Source organism: Euprymna scolopes, chromosome 8, assembly GCF_053919585.1.
Source record: "Euprymna scolopes isolate OS-2025 chromosome 8, ASM5391958v1, whole genome shotgun sequence".
Lineage (NCBI taxonomy): Eukaryota > Metazoa > Mollusca > Cephalopoda > Sepiida > Sepiolidae > Euprymna > Euprymna scolopes.
In genome coordinates, this window is record NC_136489.1 from 143,727,958 (window position 1) to 143,753,863 (window position 25,906).

Consider the following 25,906-nt stretch of genomic DNA (forward strand, 5'->3'; position numbering starts at 1 on the left):
TCTATGTAACTTTTTTCTTCATTTTAATTTTATATAAATCAAAGGTAAAGAAAAAAGTTACATGGAAATTTATCATATCATCGTATCAGTACGGTGGAAAGACGATAAAATAAAATCAATATATATATATATATATATATATATATATATATATATATATATATATATATATATATGATGGCAGCAAATTCGCTTCCGAACATTGCCATCACTCGATATAGCACAAAAATAGAAAGAAAGAAAAGGTATGTAGAAATACGAAAACATTCAATGATGGGCTGCATGAATGTGGCTTTTAAGCCCTGCTAAACTCTGGCATTCCTTAGCACACATTGTACAGACATGTGCACTACTAGCAGCACGTTCTTGCTGTTCTTTTTTTATGCAGAATCAAATGCTATTTCAAACCGCCCGCAGTTGAAACAGATTAACTCTGGCAACTCAAGACTGCTTTGTGGCCCGCTGCACCGATGAGTAGACTGGTGACTCATCAGCCCAGCTCTGCTAAGACATATTCTTCCGCACACCTCACACTCCAGACCAATTTGGCTTCCTCTCCCATCCACGACTCCTTTCACTGTCCCTTTCCGGACATCGCGCTTCAGCCGCTCATACTGGGTTCGATCCACCTCAAACTTGCCCACACCTCCCCGCAAGATCCTTCTCCACCCTCCGCGATCCAAAGCAAGACTCTCCCAGGTTCTTTCATCAATCTTACATTTTTTAAGGTGGATCTTAAATAATCCTTAAATCTCAATTTAGGCTTTTGAGCCAGACGTCTTCCCTCAGCGAGCTCGCCATAAAAGAGTTGTTTGGGGACGTCGACTGTCTATATCCTCACCACATGTTCACTCCATCTCAGTCTATGCTTAATAACGTGAGCCTCAATGCTAAGGCATTGGGTTCGCTCAAGCACCTCACATCACTGACATACATCTGCCAACCCACACCTAAGATTCGCCGTAGGAACATCTGGTGAAACCGCTCGAGACGTCTCAAATGCTCCCTGTATGTTGTCCAAGTTTCACAACCATATAGAAGAGCAGAGAGAACGCATGCGGCATAAACCTTAATCTTAATGGCAGCAAGATCCCATGACGTCTCCACAAACGCCTGTCGAACTTTCCGAAGGCATTACTTGCCTTGATTATCTGTAACGATACCTCATCATCCAGGAAACCAGACATACTCAGTGTGCTACCCAAGTATACAAATTTAGAGACAACCGATATCCTTGACCCACAGATATAAACTGATGGCTCATAGTATGGCATGCCTGGAGTAGGCTGATACAATGAGACAGTTTTTTTTCAGATTGATGGTCAGGCCCAATGCGCTGCAGGCAACCGCAAAAGCGTCCACAAGATGCTGCATATCAGTCACCGTATGAGCCACCAGATCACAGTCATCCGCATAAAGCAAGTCACGAATCGTGTTGGTGAGTACCTTTGTACTTGCATTGAAGCGCCTAATGTTGAACAACCCCCCCAGTAGTTCGGTAATGAATATAGACACCATCAGAGCACCCTTCAAATGCCATCCGAAAGACCATGGTGAAATACAACGCAAAGAGTTTGGGTGCTGGAATGTCTCCCTGCTTAACACCATTTTCTACTGAGATAGGATCAGCCAGCTTTCCCCCAACGTTCATCACAGCCTTCATATCATCGCGGAAGAGCTTTAAGATGGTTACAAACTTGTCAGGACAGCCAAGCCTTTTTAAAATTTCCTACAAAGCATCCCTATTGACTGTATCAAAGGCTTTCGTTAAATCGATGAACACCTGATACAGTCCCTTTTGCTGTTCTATACATTCCTCCTGCAGTTGTCTGGCTGTAAAAATCATATCCACTGTCCCTCGACATCTTCTGAAACCACACTGCGACTCAGGCAAAACATCATCAGCAATATACTCCAGCATTCTGTCTAGCATGATCATACAGAGCACCTTACTGATTACTGAAAGCAAAGAGATGCCTCGATAGTTTCCACATTCATCTCTGCTACCCTTCCCCTTGTATAGCACTACCATCAATGCATCCCGCCAATCCTGCGGAATACACTCATCCCGCCAAGCAGTCTGCAACGATTTTGCTAAGCGATGCATCATCTTGCGTCCAGAACATTTAAAGATCTCCGCATGCAAATGATTCGTGTCAGGACACTTTCCATTGTTCAGCTTATGGACAGCTGTTTCAACCTCCTGGAGAGAAGGAACCTCTGCCAAGATATCCTTGACTGGATTGCTAGGAATCGACCTAACAAACTCCTGATCAACGTAAGAAGGTCTGTTCAGATCATCGAAATGCTCCCTCCATCTATGAAGAATGTCGGTAGGGTCTCGAAAAAGATCCCCACCATCTTTCGAGCGCAGAGAAGTGATAGGTGATCTGGATAGTCCGTAAACCGCGCGCAGTAGGCTGTATAAGATCTTGGTGTTGTTCGAATCCGAGGCGAGCTGTATTTTCTCAGCTTTCTGCCTCGACCATTCATCCTGCATTTTACGCAACTTCCTCTGCACCTCGTGCTTGATTGCCTTAAACTTGTCCCTCAATCGATTTTGCTCACCATCCGTCAAACCACCTCCGAGATAAGCGTGCAATGTCCTGGCTTTTGAATCAAGCAGAGCCTGAATTTCAGTATCATTCTCATTGGATCAATCCTGATGTTTACGCTCACAATAACCTAATACTCTCTCACATACCTCATAGACAGATTCCTTAAAAGCAGGCCAAGTATTTTCACAATCAATCTCTTCCGTCTCCTTAACTAGTTTCTCTCTCACAATATTGTCCCTTAGACGTGCAACATTAAGTCGCTTTGGGATAGCCACACTAGCTCCCCTCATCTTGGGCTTCACAACACACTTAATCTTTGCACGGACCAACCGATCGTCGGTCCAGCATTCTGCACCTCGCATGACACGAACACTGCAGATATCCCTCATCTCACATTTTCTGACAAACACATAGTCTATCAAGTGCCATTTTTGGAACCAGGATGCATCCAGGTCGTCTTGTATTTGTCCTTCTGCTGGAACACGGTGTTACCGATTTTAAAACCCATCTCTAAATAAAACTGCAACAACATCAGACCATTGCTATTACACTTGCCCACTCCGTGTTTACCCAGCACGTCCCAGGTTTCAAAATCTCTTCCCATCCTAGCATTAAACTCTCCAAGAATGAAGATCTTATCAGCAGAGGGAATGCGTCTAACTACACTGCACAAATAGACCTCTTCAAAATTGACCTTTTTCTTCAAACATATGGAAACTGATATTATTCCCATTCTCCAAGGTCTAAATTAGCTAAATATACCAGTTATTGTGATCTTGGACCTTGGCTATGCCTGCCTCAAGAGCCATGTAATTTTATTGTTGACGTTTTTCAAAAACGCTGCAAAATATGGGATATTATGTCCTTATTTTCACTGTAGCTTTCCAGAGGTTGATGCTATAGCATTGAAAGTGGTACCAAATGAAAGCTAATAAAATTTCCTTGCATATGGTAGTAAGCACAAAAAAACACATGAGCACCTGTGTAAATTTTAACTAATTTTAATGCACAAACAACTGGGACACTACAAAAATCAGTTTGGTAGTATGATAGCACTGCACGGACACATATATTGCATAAGAATATGTCAGATAGGATGTTACTAATACATGTATTATCACTTGTTCAATGTGGCTTTTTTGAAACTGTCAAATTTTTTCCTGTGGTACTCTACAACTTGTAGTAAGCAGCTTCTTTGCTCTGTGTCACTTGTGATCTGAGTTGCAAAGTCACTCATCAGTTTCACACCTCTTTCAGCCACATCATTGGTCACGTTCACTGACCTCACAAACTTCTGTGCATTCCTGTAGCTGTCATTGTCTTCCCAGGTGTCAGCAGGAGTAGTGAGCCAGTCACATTTCACTCGAAGAGCATCAAACAGAAAGTGAGACTCTGGCCCTACCAGATCTGTGAGAACTGTAGCTGCATTGATGACAGGAAACACTGGCTTGCCTTTCCTGTAACTCTCAGGTTTCTGTTTCTGACAGCTTGACTGCGAGCTTCTCTTTTGCAGACTTGGTCATGCTGGCATGTGAACTGAACAAGGTGAATGGCACTAGTTCCTAGGACAGATACCAGCGGTGGTTGTTCATTTTCTTGAGAACAGAGGTTGCCAGTTCATAGTCATACTGCTTGTATTGCAGCATGTTCTTCATAAGCTGGAGGTCATGGATAGGTGCATCAGCTGCAGATGTGGTGGTCACTCAGTGGCTGGTGTAGAATAAGGCCAGGAACTTGTTCATCCTCTCCAGCTTGAAGATAGTGTTCGTGTTGTATTTTAGTTCCTTGGAAAACATGAGCATCTTCATACAGTAAATGTTCCTGGCCATCCATCGGGCTTGGTGTATGGCACCTGGCTTGGCCCAGTGGATACCTCGAGGAGGTTCCTCACCAAGCAGGATCAGGCACAGCTCTGCCACCTCTCTGTAATCTGCCCTCGGACTTGCTTCCTCAAGGAAATTGCTTAAGACTGCAATTGTGCTTGTCTTCTTCTGTTTTAAGTCTTGTTCAACTAGGCCCAGAACTCTTGGGCAGTCCTTAATCAACTTGTCCCACTTCTCTTTCACATTGCTGAACATTGGGTTGTCAGGACTCTTGACCTTGCTGAACACAGCCTCCCATACACTTCCATTTATTACCTCTGATATGTGATGGCGACAAGCGAAGTAGAATACCTTTTTGCCTAGTTTTTCTTCAATAAACTTCGCTGCACCCTTGTTGATGCCACTGTTGCTTGCTGTGGTATCAAATACCAAGCCTACATTACATTGTTGGATTCCTGTGGAACTTTCTATGAAGGGCACACCAAGCATCTTCCCTTCTTCATACTGTGGAGTACCAGATACGAGCACTGCAAGACTTTCCACTGTGTATCTTTCACCAAGAACATCCCGTAGAAGTTTTCCATCCCAGTGTAGTGTGCAGTAATCTGGCGGACTTTCCTTGAAGTTATTCATGTAACTTTGGCACAAGTTATGACGAGTGTTTATCCTATTTCGTCTTGTAGTAGAGGCTGATATAACAAAGTCATCAAGATCTGCGCATCCTGCCTTCAACACTGCAGACACCATGGCTGTAGTCTGGTTGTCAGAGAGTGACAACCGATCTGCAGTGCTACAAATCTCTTCACTGGTCATAACTGAGTGTGGAAAGTGTAAGGTTATCATACTTGGTTTTGATGAACAGCTTGGTGTTGTCTCAGTGTATTCTGAACCCTCACTAATACCAGAGCCTTGACTGTTCTCTGGGTCTTCATCACTTGAAATTTTCCCAACTTCTGCTGCTGAAGCAGTCACTGATGATAACATTCTCTTTTCTCTTTCTTCTCGGAAGCTTTTCTCTCTAGACTTCTTTTCAGACACCTTATCATGACCTGAAATGTGTGCCAGGCGAGTGGTCTGTTGGTCCAAGTAGAAATTGACGTCCTCTTCCTTGGTCTTCTTTGTGAGCAGCCTGTTGCTTCTTATCTCCTCCACAACATCCTTTGCTCCAATATCAAATAACTTGTCTAAGTCCTTCAAAAAGTTAGCTTGTTTCTCTTCCTCTGGTTTGTTATTTCTTCCATTGTTTTTAACAATTTTCCTGTACTTTTCATGGAGGATCATAAAACAGTTGACTGTATTTGGTCTAGTAAGTGTTTTAATCCTTGCCATATTCCAGAATGGCAAAACGACATCCACTGTATCATGGGCTAAAGACCTATTGTCACTGTTGGGATTATCATTTCTCAAATGCAGGAAATACTGGAACACCTGGCGATTAGTAGGAAGTTGAGAGCCCCTGATGCTGGAGCTGGGTTGCCCAATGAGATACACATCACTGAATGACCTTGTGGCAGGAGTTGCCACCTTTCTTCTCTTTTCAGTTGGTTCATCCCGTTCACTTGTATCGCTGACCACTTTCCCACAGCGTAGTTGTCTTCCAGATGCCATGTTGTCAGCAGTTCACAACTCTTAACAAATCAGCTTTAATTTACAATCTGAAATGAAGAGATAAAACATACTTAGTGATAATAAATTATATACATGCATTAAGAGTAACATTTTTTAGATAAAATTATGCATTATATGATGGCATCCTTTCCAAGCATAAAAATATATATGCGTGTGCATTAAAATTAGTTAAAATTTACACAGGTGTTCATGTGTTTACTATCATATGCAAGAAAATTTTATTAGCTTTCATTTGGTACCACTTTCAATGCTATAGCATCAACCTCTGGAAAGCTACAATGAAAATAAGGATATAATATCCGAAATTTTGCAGTGTTTTTGAAAAACGTCAACAATAAAATTACATGACTCTTGAGGCAGGCATAGCCAAGGTCCAAGATCACAATAACTGGTATATTTAGCTAATTTAGACATTAGAGAATGGGAATAATATCAGTTTCCATATGTTTGAAGAAAAAGGTCAATTTTGAAGAGGTCTACTCCACAGAGCAAGGTAGAAAGCAACCTTTTCATCTTCTGTTGCATCCATAGTGGGTGCATAGACACTCAAAATGTTGTATAACGACCATTTACCAGAGGTAACCTCATAGTCATGATCCGGTCACTCACACCACAGGAAAGTTCTAGAAAGAATCGATGCCTTTATAGAAAGAATTGATGCCTTTATAGCAAAAGCCACACCTGATTCCCTTTTACATCATCCGCTCTACCACTCCAGAAAATGAAGTAGGCCCCAGCCACCTCAAAAACTGTCCGTCATCAGCCAGCCTGGTCTCAGACAGAGCAACTATGTCCATGTCATAACGTTGAAGTTCCTTAGATACAAGAGCAGATCTATGCTCTGGACGCGTTATTGCTTACGGCAAGTCAAGCAGCGTCCGCACATTCCAACAGCCGATGGTCATTGTCATATATTTCCTCGCAGTAGTATGATGACGACCTGGTCCAGGCTGTGGAGCCCTGAAACACCTGCTGGGCCAGGCTCTGGAAATTCCAGTTCCCTTATTGCCATTTACGTTTATAATCATATTTTCCAACTTGAATGTTTTGCTGTTTTAGGCTACAGCCAGCCTTTTTTGCTATAAAGATACACGAGATGGTAAAAAGGGTATCTAATTGATATCGAGCAATGCCTGTGCATGAGGATTGTTATAGTGGGGAAAAGCTTTGCACCGAGACAATCCCACTCTCTAAACGACTGCCACATTGATCCAAAAAGCAGAACAAGTCAACATTATTGGATGCAACAGTCATCGCAGGTTTTATACCAGAGTTTTCCTTCTCCTAAGGAGGTTGCCTTCACTACGGCTTACAGAACCCTCTCCACCCACCATGCCATTTGATCCATGACTGGAACTTAGGTTGCTGGCCACCAGAGCATATTCCATACGCCGGTGGGTCATATATGCCGCAGCTTACAGGGCCTAAGCTCCTCTGGAGGTTTCTGTCAGGGTTATCTCACCCTTAGCCTTTGGTTAAATAACCTTGGTCCACACGGCAGTGGAGGTCCAGTTATACGGCGCAGGACACTCGCCATTCATCAGAGCCCCGTTTGTGTGGCAGTGGTCACGACGTGATATATATATATATATATATATATATATATATATATATATATATATATATATATATATATATATATATATATTATTTTAAAATGTGTTGCCGGGTTCGAATCTGTCGACTGGTGTCAATCGTGACACCCTGCATTGAAGATTCCCAAAAGGATGAAACACTAGTGTCTGTAGGTATTTAATTATTATAGTAAAAAATAATTATGACAGCCCCTTTTAGGAACTCGTTTCTTATCCTTGAGCACTTTCAGTTGAATAGGTTGGTCAATTTAGCGCTTATGCATAGATCATCGTATAATGATTAGATCACTGTGTGACTGACGTAAAGAACATTAAAAAAATTGAAATGTTTTAATTCAACGTTATTTCACGCGGTTAATGTTAGCCGATTGTATACGGTCTTTGCTAATCGAGTCAGAGATGGCCCGTGTTGCCGGGTTCGAATCTGTCGACTCGTGTTAATCGTGACACCCTGCATTCCCGAAAGGACGAAACTAGTGTCTGTAGATATTTAATGATTATAATAAAAAAATAATATATATGCGTATATGTGTGTGTGTGTGTGTGTGTGTGTGTGTGTGTGTGTGTGTGTGTGTGTGTAGTGCGTCTGTGTTATATATATATTAATAAATGCATTTATTATATACATTCTGAAAATCATAATAATATACATATAACTTAGAGATACGTCGTTCCGAGAAATAAAATAATAGAAAACTGTAAATAATATGGCTGAAGATATTTTCTCGACAAAGGACATCCTTGCTAATGACAATTTTTTTTATCTGTCACATTTCGAATAATTCTCGTACGTTGTTCAAAACTGGACGGACAGTTATATTTGTACGTGTGAGAGACAAGAAGTGAGGAAATGAGCGACTGAAAAGTTGGATTCAAACAATATTCTTCGAATCAATCGCTTTTATGTCTAGCTTCTAGAGCTGTTCAAAGACATTCAACGACTTTGCTCATTATATGGAGGCTCATGTCTCCACGTTCCAGATCAAGTCAAAAGAACGATAATGTTATATAAGTGTCTCTAATTACTTCTTTAAGCGAGCAGTATTGGTTATCGTGTCGTGTAGATAATTGTAAATATCACTATAGTGACCGATTTATTCCTCAATGCACGGAGTGTATTCCTCCTCAAGTCGATCTTTTTTGTTTTAGGTGTTTCTTTCTCAAGTACTTTAAATGCATCAGTTGAATTTAAAGTGCTTTGAAAATACTCTAAAATGCAATGACACAACTTATATGGATGGCTAAAATATTGAGGATATTCTAAACGAAACATTATTGTTAATTTTATATTATGGTAAGTTGCGAAAAAAGAATATTATTATAAACGCAAAAAAAATATTAAAAAATAATATTTTGCTAACTTTTTCAATGACTTTTGCTTTTTTTAATTTAGTTTTTGTCAACAATACTGTAGCCTATAAAAATTGAATACATACATTTTATATTAATGTAAGCATTTTTCTATCGAGTTGGTTAAAATTTCACCTTTTTTTACGCATCGATATCAGGAGATAATGCTAAAATTCATCGACATGTACGTGAAGAAAGAAACTGTTCTTTTATCATTTCATACCAATTTCTAAAATACGAAAAATATTTAGTAGAGAAATTATCCGTTGATTGATTCATATTCCTCTCGCCATATCTAACGAGATTATGGAAATTGTCTGTTACATTTGTACAACAATTACAATTGAACAAAAAACGGCAAATGATGTATTTAAGTTAGTAACAGTATTTGTTATGGTTTTTCAATCAGGTATTTTAATAATTAGACTTTTAAATAGTTTATAAAACAACATGTGCATGAGATGAGACGTGTTCTAATTTGTTAACTGAAAATTTAATTGTTTTGGATGTGAGATTTTTTTAATTAAAAGGAACATTGACTGATTTATTTACAAAACGTTGATCAATCAGATAAATCCTAGACATATGAAGTGGAGAATAAGTAGAAATTAACTCCAATTGACATTTTAATTGTAATTTGAATCGTTCAGAATGACAGTATCAAGTTTAGATCAAATACTTGAACATTCAATAAATATGAAGCTGTTCAAATAAAAATCCGTGTTGTCGATGAAGCATGTTTTTTTATATTGAATCGCATTGTTGTGCGAAATCAGATGATTTGTATCGTTGAGTGGTTTATTGCTTTGCATCATTTTGGGAATAATCTCTTGATAACCCAATGCACTGGAGCAGATGCAACACCACCCACTATTTACAAAATGGACGAGCAATGCAGTAATATGTATAGAGAGATTGTATTTCAAAATCGGCATAAACATGTATATAATAAGCATAATAGAATAAAATCGTGTTAATTGGTTGAGAGATTCTTCAGCGGCTAATACAGACAGAACATGATTAACATCATTCATGATTTCGTTGAATTTATAAATGATGGCTATTCAATTTTGTCCTGCATTTTATCCAAATTATTGTTTTCATATTTTTTATAAAAACCATATATCAAAAAGAGGGATCATATATATATATATATATATATATATATATATATATATATATATATATATCATAATAATAAATGAAGTTGGTAAAGACAGAAATATTCGTTAAACAAAATTACCAAGAGCAAAAGCTTAACATGCTTAAGTGAACGTTATAGTTTGACAAACGTAGACGCCACATATAAATTCACTATGATCAGACAACTACACATTAACTTACGTAGATTTTTCGCATATTTGTAGTTGTATTCATCAGTTATAATAAATTATTATATTTATGCCCAGGAGTACCACAATCTAAATTACGTTTAACATTATCGTCGTAGCATAATTTTGTTCCTAGTCATTTTCCTCTCCCACAAACCCTATCATAACCGGGAACATCTAAAAATTCGATGCAAATTGTGTCCAATAAGCGTCCGCATTTGTTTTTTACCTACATACATTTCACATTAGTTGGTACATTTTCCGTTTTAAAAATATTGATCATTCCCTAACTATTAATTTCCGCCGCTTTCATTTCCAGTCCGTTTGCGTTTCTCCGAATATTATAAGTTTTAGCTGTTTGACGTTAAACACAAACAATATGGCGTCATCCTATTCCTTCACTGCTGAATTACAAGCCCCAAACCTCTGAACCGTCAGATACTCTGAACTACACACATTCTCACACAGGTACAGGCCTTGTTAAATATTTCTTACACTACCGTTTCCATATTTATCATTTGCTTACAGTCTTTCAACTGTTATTTACAGAATCTAATACATAAAATAATGCAATGTTTTTGTTTGGTCTTTTTTTTTTGTTATTAAAATAACGTGTTTGACGAGTTTCGGTCTGTTTTTTTTTTACGTTGCGGATATACTTTTAGTGTAACTAAACTAAAAAAAAATAATGATTGGAATCTGTTATGCTTTCTTTTATTATTGCTTTTTTTTTCAAGGAAGTAGAACAATACTATATTTAAAATAAACACTTAAAACATGGCTGCAAGCGAAATAGAACAAAATCAGCAAGTTCGAGTTGGTAAGCGGAATTATGGTCACCCATACTTCCGTTACGCCTATTATTATTATTATTATTATTATTATTATTATTATTATTATTATTATTATGTGTAAATTTTTGCCTGGTCATCGTCATAATCCCCGTGGAAAAATGACATTATTTAGGACTTTGAACGAATACGAAAGACAATAAAAGCGTTTGTTTTTCCGGAGAGGCTTTCGTGTGTAAAGGATTTTTTCATTTTATTTACTTATAAAAATGTGTAAGTTTGTGCCTGGTCATCATCGTCGTCGTCGCCGTGGAAAAATGCATGACATTCGTTTTTTATGTAAAGGATGTGTTTATTTTATTTACTCGTAGACGTGTAAAATCGTCACAGTCGGTTGCGCCGTGGAAAGATGCATGGCTTTTGTTGGGGTTTTATTGTTTGAATTAATACGAAGGAAAGGAAAAGGAAAAAATAAGAAGAAAAGGGGGAAAAGGATAAAAAAGGGAAGGAAGAGAAAAAAATTCCAGTATTGTTTTTTACTATTGTTGCTATAATAATAATAATAATAATAATAATAATAATAATAATAATAATAATTAATATTATTATTATTAGTAGTAGTAGTAGTAGTAGTAGTAGAGTAGTAGTAGTTGCTGCTGTTGCTGTAGATTTTATTTCTATTGTTGTTGGTGGTGGTAGTGGTAGTGGTAATAGTGGTGATGGTGGAGGAGAAAGATCGGGAGGGTATCTTTAAGCCTTCTAGAGATGATGTCTCAATAAAACTATCGGTGGTGGTTTAACCTAAAATTCACTAACCCCATTTATGGGAGAATGTCAAATCAAAATATTGAAAATAACGACGTGAATGAGGCTAGAACATCTTGTGATGGTCTCACGTCAGGTAGGTGTCCCACTGGTCAACAGGGTGGGTCCTGTCATCATCATACAACTGTTGGAAATTCTGAGGATGTGGCTGGATATAGGGGGAGTGAGAATAACCAGAGAGGGTCCCAAGACACGAAGGAAGTTGGAACAGGAAATTTAAAAAAAACATGGATGGATGAGGAAAGAAGAGTACTGTGGGAATGCTTTGTAAGAAGTGGAAGTACCAAATCTGGTGGATATATATCGAAAAGTGAAGGAAGAATGGGAATCGAGAGGAGGAGGAGCTAGAAGTGTCGCGAGTTTGGTAGTTAAAACAAATTAAAAATGATAACCTACTTTCAGTGATTGCAAGAGAAGAGATTGAATGGATGGTTAGGAATGAAATGAATAACGAAAGTTAAATTGGTGGAACTAGCTATGATGAAAGAACTGAAAGAGTGGAAGTGCAGAAGGAAAATGTAAGCGATGATGGGAGGCGGGTAACTGATGGTTAGGGGAAATGATGAGAAGGAGTTTGGAGGATCTAAGGCAGATGAGATCATTGACTCTGAGACAATTGGACCAGTGAAAGAAGCAGATGTATGGAGTAGTAGTGATGAAGTTCAAACTTTGAGTTCTGTAGAAAAAGAAGTACTTCAGAAGTTAAGAGAGGTTATTCTTCGAAACGATATCAGAGATATTCCACACATGAAGAGTAGGGATAGGCGGAAGGTAAAAAGCGAGGTAAAAAATAGCTCAAGGGGTAATTCACAACATCATAAGAAAGAACATGTCGATTACGGAACTTAACAGGCGTCTGTGTGCAGCGGCATACGTTATTGCGAATCGTCTTGGCTTATTACAGAAGAAAAAGACAGAACTGAAGGATAGAAGGCCATACTAGCAGAGGCGGCTTGAAGAAAGTATTAAACGGTGTCGGAAAGACATTGGTAGAATCGAAAAAATAAGAAAAGGAGTTAAACTATGACAAAAGCCTAAGGACAAGCTTGAACGGAGGTATAGATTGCTGGAAAAGAAAACCATGAGCGTTCTGAAAATGTTGAAAGAGAAGGTCTACACTGGTGGTATAAAAATTCGAAACATTGTTGCAAAAAGTGTTGCGTTTCGGCAGAACAACCTTTTCCGGAACAATCAATCTCAGCTGTATAAAAAATTAAATTGTAATAAACAGGCGGGAAATAACAACACTTCAAATGCAAAAGATGCCAGGAAGTTCTGGAGTGAGATTTGGTCTGTCGAAGGCCGATATAATAAGAAGGCTAGCTGGTTGGGAGAGGTCAGAGAAAGGCTATCAGGAATACAGAACGTTGAGATAACCATCGATGACATTAAGGCTGGAATACGAAGGATGAAAAACTGGAATGCGCCTGGTCCAGATGAAGTGATGGGCTTCTGGTTTAAACAGTTTACATGCCTTTATCCACCTATAGATGCTGTCCCGCAAAGGGTTGTAGAGTCGGGAGATGTCCCTGATTGGCTTGTGAAGGGAAGAACAACACCGATTAGGAAAGATCCTGCAAAGGGAACAGATGCCAATAATTATAGACCAATTACATGTCTGCAACTGATGTGAAAACTGTTGATTGGAATCATTGCGGAGAAAATTTATGAACATCTTGAGAGTAATGGCGTTTTTCCTGACGAACAAAAGTGGTGTTGGAAAGGCTCGAGAGGTACCAAAGCAGAAGATACAGAGTATTAGTATTTGTGAGTGTTGGAGGGTGTAGGCATCATGAACAGAGACATGAAGGAGAAAGTCAGAAAGGAGTATCTTAGAAGAGTGAAACTAATTGCAAAGTCGAAACTGTATGTCGGAAACCTAATGAAAGCAGTGAATGCATGGGCAATTAGTGTTTTGAGATACAATGCGGGAATTTTAAAATGGTCTGACAAGGATTTGCATGCCATGCATATCAAAACAAGAAAAGTTTTAGCAATGTTTGGTATATTTCACATTCGAAGAGCATGTGGTTAGAAGTGAAGAGTGGATGCTTAAGGTTGTGGCCAATGAAGTGGAGGTATGTGAGACCAAGGCTGATTATGTGAAACGTATGGATAGAGAACGGGCAGAGGAACTGGCTAGGAAGAAAATGCATGGAAGGTTCTTCCAGGATATATCAGAAGTGTCTGATGAAAGATTATGGCAATGGCTTAGAGCTGGGTATCTGGCTAAAAGTACTGAAGATTTTTTTGAGCAGCACAAGAGCAGGCATTAGGAACACGATTGTTCAAAAAAGTGGTTCTAGGAGAGGAAGTTGCTGCAGAATGCCGGATTTGTGGTAAGACCTCAGAGTCAATTGCGCACCTTGCAGCAGGGTGTAGTGGACTGACTCAGAAAGAGTACCGCAAAAGACACGATCACATGGGACTCTAGATATATTGGGAGGTGTGTACGAGGGTTGGGGTGAAGTGTGCTGGAAATGGTTTGAGGAGGTGCCTGATGCAGTGAGAACAAGTGAGGATGGCAAGGTAACCGTATGGTGGGACAAAAGTGTCACAACGACCAAGCAATTGGAACATAATCGTCCGGATTTGGTCGTCATTGACAAGGTCTCAAAAAAAAAAGATTTTTGACTTCTCAGTACCCTGGGACAAGAATGTGTGAGAGAAAGAGAGAACGAGAAGTGGAACAATTGTGCTCCATTGGCCGTGGAGATAAGGTGTATACACGGGGTTAAAACACAAATAACCCCGGTCGTAGTTTATATACTAGGAGTAGTATCAAGTCGTCTGGAAGGACAATTGAAAAAAACTACAAATCCCCGATGTTTTAGATGATCTTCAGACCTCTGCTATTGTAGGTATTACCAACATCCTTAGGAAAAACCTTGATCTTTGAAGCTCCTGGTTTGAAGCCGGGATTGAGGGAAATCCTCTGGAAATGAATCCCATCCATTTCCAGATAAACGAAATCAGAATTATTATTATTATTATTATTATTATTATTATTATTATTATTATTATTATTATTATTATAACAAGTAATACACTTACATTTAATTGGAACGCGCAACCCATGCCATGAAGTGGCATGGGTTATGTTTAAAAGCGCGATAACCACTAAAGATGATATATTTTAAGACTACTGGTTTGCCCAACATCGTGCGTCAGGATCATAAAGTGACAGTGCCTATAGTCGATTTCATTACAGAGTACTTTACTGACGCCTGACAATGGTCATAATCAATATTTACAGAGAAACCTAGTGCAACCGCAATTAGCCGCTAAATGTTCATTTAAGAGCGGTCCAATGGAAACAGATTACAATCATGGCCGCCACTTACCGCCACTAACCGCCAGGAAGTGTATGTAGCAGTTGTTCAGAAAACCAAGACCCACTAGTAAACGACACACTACAGCATTAATTAATATAATCCAATTACAGTCAGATTTTATTTAAACTGTGCTTATATGGAAAATGGACAAACATTTCTATGACATCCGTATTTTCACAGTATTATTATTATTACTCTTATTATTATTGCTATTATTATTAGTTTTATAATTGATATTCTTATTACTAAGAGTGGTATTTCTTTGTTCTTACTATTATTATAATCATTATTATTTTATCATAACATACAGTTATATTAAATTGAAACACACCACCCATGCCATGAAGTGACAATAACTACCTTAAAAACACTGATTACCACGGACGAAAGTGTCTGCCAGTGTATGACGGTAGCCAACTTTTGAAGACAAACAATTTGCCTAACAGTGCTCAACATTACCGTCCAATCCCCTGACTTGACATTAAATACAGAGCAGTTAAATAAGGCCTAACAATGAAACTTCCATGATATCACTTTTATTTAAAATCATCTGTATATTTATTCACTGAATGTTAATTTGACCATAGTGACGCATATTTTATTTTGAAATAAATAAATAAATAAATAAATAAAAATGAGAAACAAATGAATTAATAAAAAAACGAGGAATAAAATAAATTAATAGAGCTTATCAATAAAATAGAAAGACAAGGAATCCGCCACCAGAAAAAACAACTATAAAGGCTTAAAATAGGGAAACAATTACGAATGTATATAAATTACTTTAGATGAAAGCAAACACTTATGCCAATAAACAGCCGTCAAGTTAAAATGAAACCGATATCTTCCAGCTGTGGCAGGTTTACCAGACATGATCTTTCTACCCTCCTCTTCCACATCCTTCATCCCTACTCCCTTTTTTCACCATTCCTCCCTCCAAAACCCCTACTGTCCATATTTACAAACTATACACACACCCGTCTTTCACAGTGTAAACTACACTCGAATATATTTATTAAAAAACGAATGAACTTTTATTCTCGTGTCAATAACGTCTCTTTGCTAGGTTTGGTGATGGAGGTCTCTTTGAATTGAGGTTGCATTGAAATATGCATGCACATATGTAACGAACATTATTGGTATAATAAACAAACAATAAAATATATATATATATATATATATATATATATATACACACACACACACAAAAGTACGTCGCAAGTAAAAAATAAAAACTTTTTTTTTGTTATTTGGACTATTATCCTCATCTTTCACGACGTTTTGAGGATTAGTTGACCAAACCGTCGTCATGAGATGACAACAGATATTGAGGCCAGTAATTGCTGTGAATGTAGTTGGAGGATTCGACATTCCTATGCTGTCGTGATTAACCTGACGAAGACCAGAGGAACAATTGGCCGAAACGTCGTGAGAACAACTAGAAGATGAGGATAAAAGTCCAAATAATTAAATAAAAAATTATACAATTTACTCATCTCTAAAATAACTCCAAACTAATTCTATAAAAATTTTGTTTAATTAATATTTATGTATTCCTATATATTTATAATTAAAACTTAGCAAAACACATAAACGCATATATATTTCTATTAGTATGTATTTATAAATATATTAATAGTCTAACTTGAGTTTCAAATGACAATATATCCTCCTGTAATTAGGTGTCCATTATTTCTCAGACTAAACGAAATAGAATACCACTATTGATATTGAACCAAATACAATAGCATGAGTTAATATAATAAGAAATAAAAAAATAAGCATAATGATAATGATAATGAAAATGAAATAATAATATAAATAATAATAAAAGAAAAGAAAAAATAAAATTTTAAAAACATAAAAATATAAAAACAGTGATAATAATCTATTTTTCATATAAAGCAGAATTAGAATAGAAAACTGTGCACTGCTGCAAATGAAACGTGTGCACTGCTAAAATGAAATGTGTAAACTGCTAAATATGCAAAAATGTGCACTGTTTAATATGAAAAGTGTATACTGTTAAGATGAAAAGTGTAAAATGCTATATATAAAAGTGTGCACTGCTAAATACGAAAAGTGTACAATGCTAAAAATGAAACATGTGCACTTCTAAACATGAAAAGTGTACACTGCTAAAAGTGAAATGTGTGCTCTGATAAAAATAAAAAGCACTGATAAAAATGATAAATGTACTCTATTAAAAATGAAGTGTTAATGTTTAAAATGATATGTGTATACTGCTGAAAATGAAACGTGTGCACTTCTAAAATAAAAAGTGTGCACTGCTAAATATCGAACGAGTGCACTGCTAAAAATAAAAAGTGTATATTGCTAAAAATGAATAATGTATACTGCTAAAATGAGAAGTGTGCACAGCTAAAAATCAAGCATATGCACTGCTAAAAGTTAAAGAGGTGAACTACTTGCAATGAAAAGTGCACACTGCTAAAAAAGTAATGCGTACACAACTAAAAATGAAAAAGTTCACTGCTAAAAATGAAAAATGTGCACTGCTAAAAATGCATAGTGTGTATTTCTATAATTAAAAGTTTGGCATTCCAAAAATATAAATTGTATGTTAAAAATTGTTAAAAATGAAAATTGCACACTGCTAAAAATGAAAATTGCACACTGCTAAAAATGAAAAATGTGCACTGCTAAAAATTCAAAGTGTACATAGCTGTACATGAAATATATACATTGCTGAAAATAAAAAGTGTGCACTGCTAAAATAAAAAGTGAGCATTGCTAAATTAAAAGTGTGATGTTCTTAAAATAAAAACTGTACACTGTTAAAAATAAAAATTGTGCACTGCTAAAAATAGAAACTGTGCACTGCTTAACATTTTTTGCGCTGTTAAAAATAAAAAGTGTGCACTGCTAAAATGAAAAGTGTCACTACTAAAAATGGAAATATCACTGTTAAAAATGAAAAGTGTATATTTTTAAAAATCAAAACGTTACACTGTATAAAATAAAAAAGTATTAACTGCTAAAAATGAAAAAAAAATACTCTGCTTAAAATGAAAAGTTTACACTGCTAAAATTTAAAAGTGTGCGTCGTTAGAAATCAAAAAGTACCCTGCTAAACATAAACTACACTGCGATGAATAAAAACAGTACACTGTTAAAAAGACAAGTGAACACTGCTAAAAATGAAGAGTTTACACTACAAAAAGTAAAAAGTGTACACTGCTTTAAATGAATAAAATACACTGTTAAAAATATGTGTACATAGCTAAATATGCAAGATATGCACTGTTAAAAATGTAAACTAAAATCTATTAAAAATGAAAATGAACAATGTAAAAATAAAAATGATGTGTGCACTGCTCAGAATACAAAGGGTACACTGCTAAAATGCAGGGTGTACACTGTTAAAAACAAAAAAATGTACACTGTTAAAATGAAAAGTGTACACATCTAAAAATGAAGAGTGTGCACTGGCGACATGGCATGGAACTGCTCAACAAAAAGGGGAGGATGGCACGCGGTAAACATGATACATACAAATATTTTAGATTCTTGAAAACAGACATTTTCAAATCTACAGAAGGAAAGAGATTGGAAAAAGAATATTTGAGAAGAGAAGTTCTACAAGAGATATATTTTCTTAAAAAGCATTTCCTAAACCAGTTTTCTCATTTTTTCTATATAAAATACGTCAGCAACATTAGATTGAACAAATACAATGTATATTTATTATAAGTGTTCAATATTAAAATATGAACATTTGTTTTTATTAGTTGATTGAAAAAACGATTTGGATCAATATAAACGTTCTACTATAGTTTAGACATTTTCCACTATGCTATTTGGGGTCCGGAAATGATATTGTATGACGTAAAGGAGAAACAATTGACATTTATTTCTAGAATGTGTCTGCGAGCCAAAATGTCATGAAAAATATCGACGCTTAAATTACAGATAACGTCTCGAAGACAACTAGAAAGTAATTTGAGAAAACTTTCAATTTACTTGCAACCAATTAATTTTACCACCGACAATTTCCAAGCAAAAAATGTTTTCATTTGAGTCCATTTATAATATGATAGTTTGTTCCAGTCTCGTACGTTCTCTCTCTTAGAATTAAGTTTTTTATTTTATATAAACACATAATTATATGTACATATATATGTATATATATATGTATGTGTATCCGTTTGCGTGTGCGTGTGTCTGTGCACGTATGCGTATTTATATGTATATGTACATATACGGAAAATGATTGGTTGTGTTTGTAAACCGAAAAACCGGGTTTTCTTGTACTTTTATTTAATGTCTTATAATTTTTTAAGAACAAAAAAACGCGCGGTCTTTGAAATAATAAATAAAAATTATAAGAAAAATCATTTTTTATGCTTTAAATGCCATCAATCATTATCTAAAAGATTTCTAAACGTATACATAAGAAATACATATGAATTGCTAACAAGTATGTGTTATGATGGATTTTAAAAGAAAAAAATAGAGAAATAGAGATACTATTAGTTTAAAATAAAAAGCGTCGTGCTATATTAATACACACACACACACACACACATACATATATATATATATATATATATATATATATATATATATATATATACAGGGGTCTTAGAGCCTAATCCTCACAGAGGTTGTTTAATCAAACGACCATACAATGTCCTAAGATTTTCAATCAAATGTTCCACGATTGAGGATTTTTAGAACGTCCATTTTAAACAGAAGGTTCCATTCTAATTTTTTCTGGGTATGTATTTAGTACTCTGTTGTCCAAACGCAAGGTCATCCTACCTACGTAGCCGGCAATATACTTTTAAAATTACATTATTATAATGAATGGAGGATAGAACGACTTTTGGAAAGGACATCAAAAAAAGGCTTTGTAAAGAACACAACACGCACGTTCGAAGCAATATAGAAATTTACAATCGTTGTGATTACAGAATTTCTCACTGTGCCTTACCAAGGCAACAGAATATGAATTGCACATATAGCCACAGTATTAGGTTTTATTTTAGAAAAGTTTGATATTTCTATTCTTAATACTAAACGTGATCACATCAAGAGGATAGCTATTATTAAATAAATTATAGGTAATGGCTCTTATTTCATTGCCCAATATTTTATTGTAAGCAAATTATTAGAGCTTTGTTGTTAGGGTCTAAATTAAGATAACTTTTCGTTTGCTTGGACAAAACTAATCTCAATGGTAATATAATCCTGTAACGGCGGGTTTCGCTAAACTATATAAAACAACAGGGTAAGAGTGGTCGTGATCGCGGAAAGACAATATCGAATTACTCTTCTATATTTTAACGTGAGACGCATGCCATTTAGTAAGGAGATGAATTTATTTGCCTGTTTTTATTATATGCGTTTACATATCGAAAGTATACTAAAGAGACTCATAAAACATATTCTCTATTGTTGGTCCCAGTAATGAGAACATTGAGACACCATTAAGTACATTGTTATACCTAATTCCAATAGATGCAGTGGCAAAATACATGAGTTCAACAAACATGCTGTCTATTTTTTTTTAACAGGTCTCTTGCTACAGAGTGAATGTTTGCTAGGATTAGGCGTGATTGGTCTCTAAACATATAATATATAATATATATATATATATATATATATATATATATATATATATAATATAACTTTTCTTTTATTATAAATATATAGTTTTTTCTCTCTCGATTAAGCTCTGTAAAGTGAGGTAAAAACCGGCCCGCTTACTTTTTCCCGTTTAAACACGAACGATGAATTATGTCTTGTTAGTTGCTGTGTACTTCAGAAAAATTAATATATATAAATATATATATATGTGTGTGTGTGTGTGTGTGTGTGTGTGTGTGTGTGTGTGTGTGAGGACAAAATAAACGATGTTCTAGGAAATGAAATGTCTCGGACATATGATGTATAAAATATAGCAATAGAAGCAAATAAATGCGAGAAGAAACGAGAGATTATTAGCGAATAATCTCTCGTTTCTTCGCGGATTTATTTGCTTCTATTGTTATATTTAGTTTACAGAAATAAGGGCAGATTTGAAATTTATTTTAAAACGGCAATATAGAAAAGAAGATTCGAAAGGGAATTTTTCAGAAAACCATTTGAATAACGTGCAGCGCTTTCGAAAAAAAAAGTCTTGAAAAAAGAAAGATGAAGAACCAAAAAAAAAAAAAAAAAAAAAAAAAAAACACCGGAATTATAAGTATCAGTTATTGAAATGTTAAAACATATAGTTAGAATTTTCTTATATATATAAAGGCTTCCTTCAGTCTTGACAGACTATGGATACCCACTGTAAGGGTGCCTGCGCGTGAAATTGTGTGGCAAGAGTTGCGCAATATTCAACCACGCTTCTCCTGAGTCAACATTGTTGCATACCAGTGGCAAGTTGAGGTACAAGACGACTGGAAACAATGCCTAGATAAGCGGAGAGCACATACAGCGCCTAGAATTCCCAAATAATCACCCATCTGGTACTAAACAGGCTCAACGTTGCTTAACTTCGGTGATCTGACGAGAACCGGTGTGTCAACGTGATTATGCCGTATATATATATATATGATTGCAACGTCTTGTCAGACGAGTGCCACTCCCTCAGACATTTAAAATTCATGAGCCCAAATGTCTGAGGGAGTATCTATACAAATATGATGTTACAGAGTCTTAGCTTTGTACGACAGCTAAGTCTCTCTCTCGGTTCAAAATGTTGAGATCCAGCAACAAGCAAGAGCAAGATAGCCAGCAACAAATTAAACTGCAGACCAGCTTAATGCGAGTACTGGTCTTCCGCTTTATGGTTTTTTTAAATCAGAGATTTGCTTCTCCTTAAAAGGTTGCCTTCACCACGGCTTACGGGAGCCCTCTCCACCCCATATATATATATATATATATATATATATATATATATATATATATATATATATATATAATTCTTGGTTCGTTCAAAGTTTATACAACCATATTTCCACATTACCAATTTATTTGAAATTTTCAGACAACCCATCTTTAGAGTTGAGGGATGTTTTTATGTTATTAAAATAAATTTACATCGCCAATTATTAAAATATTTAATAAAATAAATATATTTTCGTAAGCCGTTAGTGCGAACCTGTTTTGTTGATAGAACTAAACTTCCGGTTCGATTCATTTCACACCCACGAATTGACGAAACGAACTAGAAGATTTCATTATCTGTTTACTCGATAAGTAAAACAACAACAAAAAAAACAATTCATTTGTTTATCTTCCAAATTTTTTAATTTAAACATTTTTTCTTTATTATATCAGGCAAAAATAAAGTTTGTCGCTTGCTTTTTGAGTCAAAGTCGTTTTTTTATTTATTTATTTGTTTTATTTTTCGATATAAGAAAATATGAACATTTTTTTTATTATTAACACTATAAATTGTTTGGTAAAAGTACAGTTTTTTTTTTTTGATAAATTTTATGGATTGGTAACTTGCTTAAATAATATTTGGTGCTAATGCAGAGAGTTGTCCGCGCTATTTTTTAAATCGTATTTCCAGGTTTAATTAAAGTTTTATTATATGTTTTTTTATTCAATTATTAGGTTAAAATACAGATTAGGTACAAAACATCCTCCCCTCCTCATGTTAAGAATGGCTTTTTAAATAATAACTTTATTATTTCAGCACGGATCACTCTCTACATGAGTACCTAACAATTTAATAAACAACACATGGTACTTATGCAGAGAAAGTACCGTGATAAAATAATAACGTTATTTAGAAAGCCATTTTTAACATGGGGAGGGCGTTTTGTAATTATTCTATACTTTCACCTAACAATTTAATAAACAAAAGATGGTACTTATGCAGAGAAGGTACCGTTCTGAAATAATGCTATTAAGAAAGCCATTCTTAACATGGGAAAGGGAGGGTGTTATGTAGCGATTTTATACTTTCACTTGACAATTTAATTAAAAAAAGATAGTACTGCCGTTATTTAGAAAGCTATTCTTAACATGGGGAGGGCGTTTTGCATCTATTCTATACTTTCACCTAACAATTTAATAAACAAAAATAGATAGTACGTATGCATAGAAAATACCGTGCTGAAATAATGTTATTTAGAAAGACATTCTTAACATGGGGATGGTATTTTGTGACTATTCTGTTCGTTCACCTCACAATTTAAAAACAAAACATGTTACTTATGCAGAGAAGCTACGCTGCTGAAATAATGACGTTATTATTTAGAAAGCCATTCTTAACATGGGAATATGGGTGTTTTGTAACTATTCTGGACTTTCACCTACCAATTTAATAAACAAAAGTTAAACTTAAGCAGACAAGGAACAGTACTGAAGCAAACATTATTTAGAAAGCCATTCTTAACTATTCTGTACTTTCGGTGCTAACGCAGAGAGTGATCCGCGCTATTTTTTAAATCGTATTTCCACGTTTAATTAAAGTTTTATGATATGTTTTTTATTCAATTGTAAGGTTAAAGTACAGATTAGGTACAAACCCCCTCCTCTCCCCATGTTAAGAATTGCTTTTTAAATAATAACGTTATTATTTCAGCACGGATCACTCTCTGCATGAATACCGATTAACGTTTTGTTCTTTGCTTTTTTTTACCGTATTTTTTTTAAGAAAACCTTTTTTAGCAAAAATTTAAAGTGCACGTTTTTTCTTCTTTTTTTTTACAGAAGTTGTTTTTATATAAGAAAATATGAATGCTTTTAAAGAAATTGGGTATTCGTGCACTTATTGATCCGTGCTGAAATAATAACGTTATTATTTAAAAAGCCATTCTTAACATGGGGAGAAGAGGGAGTTTTGTACCTATTCTGTACTTTAACCTTACAATTTAATAAAAAAACGGTAAATTTTTAGATTAGGTCCACCTCCACAATTTTCTTTTAAATGACGACTTTTGTAGGTTTTCGACTATGCTGAATACGGAAATCGCATTGAAATTTTGCAAAAATAAGTAGTTATCGAGATATTAAAAATTTGTATAATGCATTGTAATCTCTGGCAGCCATCTTTTTTTACACGCTTGCGCTCATCATAAAAAAATCTACGCGAGTAACAAAGATGGCGGCCAAAGAATACAATGCATAAAACAACTATCTATATCTCGATAACTACTTATTTCTGCAAAATTTCAATACGATTTCTGTATTCACCATAGTCGGAAACTTTTAAAAGTCGTCATTTAAAAGAAAATTGTGGAGGTGGACCCAATCTAAAAAATACCAAAAAAAACATAAAACTTTAATTAAACGTGGAAATACGTGGAGGGTGTTTTGTATCTATTCTGTACTTTAGCCTTACAATTGAATAAAAAAACATATCATAAAACTTTAATTAAACTTGGAAATACGATTTAAAAAAAATAGCGCAGATCAGTAAGTTCATTAGCACCAGAAATTGTTAGGTGAAATACAGAAAAGTTTCTACCAAGAAAACCATTATTTTTTTATTTATTTTTTTTTTTTTTTGCTATTCTTACCAAGGGGAGGGGATGGTGTTTTGTCACTATTCTGTGCTTTTAATTAACTATTTATTAAAAAAACAAAAGATAAATTTTCACATTAGGTCCACCTCCACAATTTTTAACATGGGTAGGTTGGGGGTGTTTATTCTGAAAGCCGTTCTTAACATGGAGAGAATGGTGGTATTTATTCCAAAAACCGTTTTTAAAAGAGGAAAGACAGGTAAAAGTTTAAAACATGTGGTTAGGCATGGGTGTATTATATTCCGAAAGTCGTTCTTAATATGGGGAGGTTGGGAGTGTTTATTCATGGGCGTCAGTGAATAGTACAGGTCTTTATATCTCGAAAACTAATTGCCTCTGCAAATTTTAAATGAGATTTTCTTATTCAGCATAGTCGAAAATTGTGGAGGTGGACCTAATGTAAAAAAATACACTCCCCCAAAAAAGATATCGTGAAATTTAAATTAAAGCGCGGTACTAAAAAATAAAATTAGACAGAAAAATACACCTTTCGGTTTGTACTTGCACAAAGACTTGAAAAAGTTGTCAACAAAACAAATATATAGCAAGTAAATATTTTCAAAGGCAAGATAAGTTACTTTTCTACCTAATTGGATAATTTTTAGTGTTTTTATTGGGTTTGTACTACTGTACATATAGATTCGAAAAAGTTGTCAAAAAATAAATGTATAACAAATATTATCAAAGGCAAGATATGTTACTTTATTACCAAAATGGATATTTTTTTGTTTGTGTAAAATGTTTATTCGGCTCAAAAAACACAGCGTTTACTGCTATATTTGAAAATTACAAATGGCGGCTGACTGTGTTAAACACATTAGGTTTGGGAAAATGAGTTAAAACTAAAAAACTATACAAAATACTGTTAAAAACTACCGAATACATGTCTGCCTATGTCACGGTAACATATATTGAGTGAGTTCCTGACAGTATTTTAGTTTTAACTCATTTTCCCAAACTTAACGTGTTCAACAGTCTGCTGACATTTGTATTTTTCAAATATACAAATAAACACTACATGTTTTCGAACCGATTAAACATTTTACACTAAGTAAAAACACTAAAATCTTATCCAGTTAGGTATAAAAGTAACTTATCTTGCCTTTGATAACATTTATTTGTTATATTTATTTTTCAACAACTTTTTCGTTTCTGTGTTTAGTAATACAAAC

At 35.3% G+C, this 25,906-nt stretch overlaps 1 pseudogene; it reads right to left on the reverse strand.

Moving 5' to 3' along the window:
- Positions 1–21,679: 21,679 nt before the first annotated feature.
- On the reverse strand, positions 21,680–21,796 carry LOC145284349 (5S ribosomal RNA; annotated as a pseudogene).
- Positions 21,797–25,906: the final 4,110 nt, after the last annotated feature.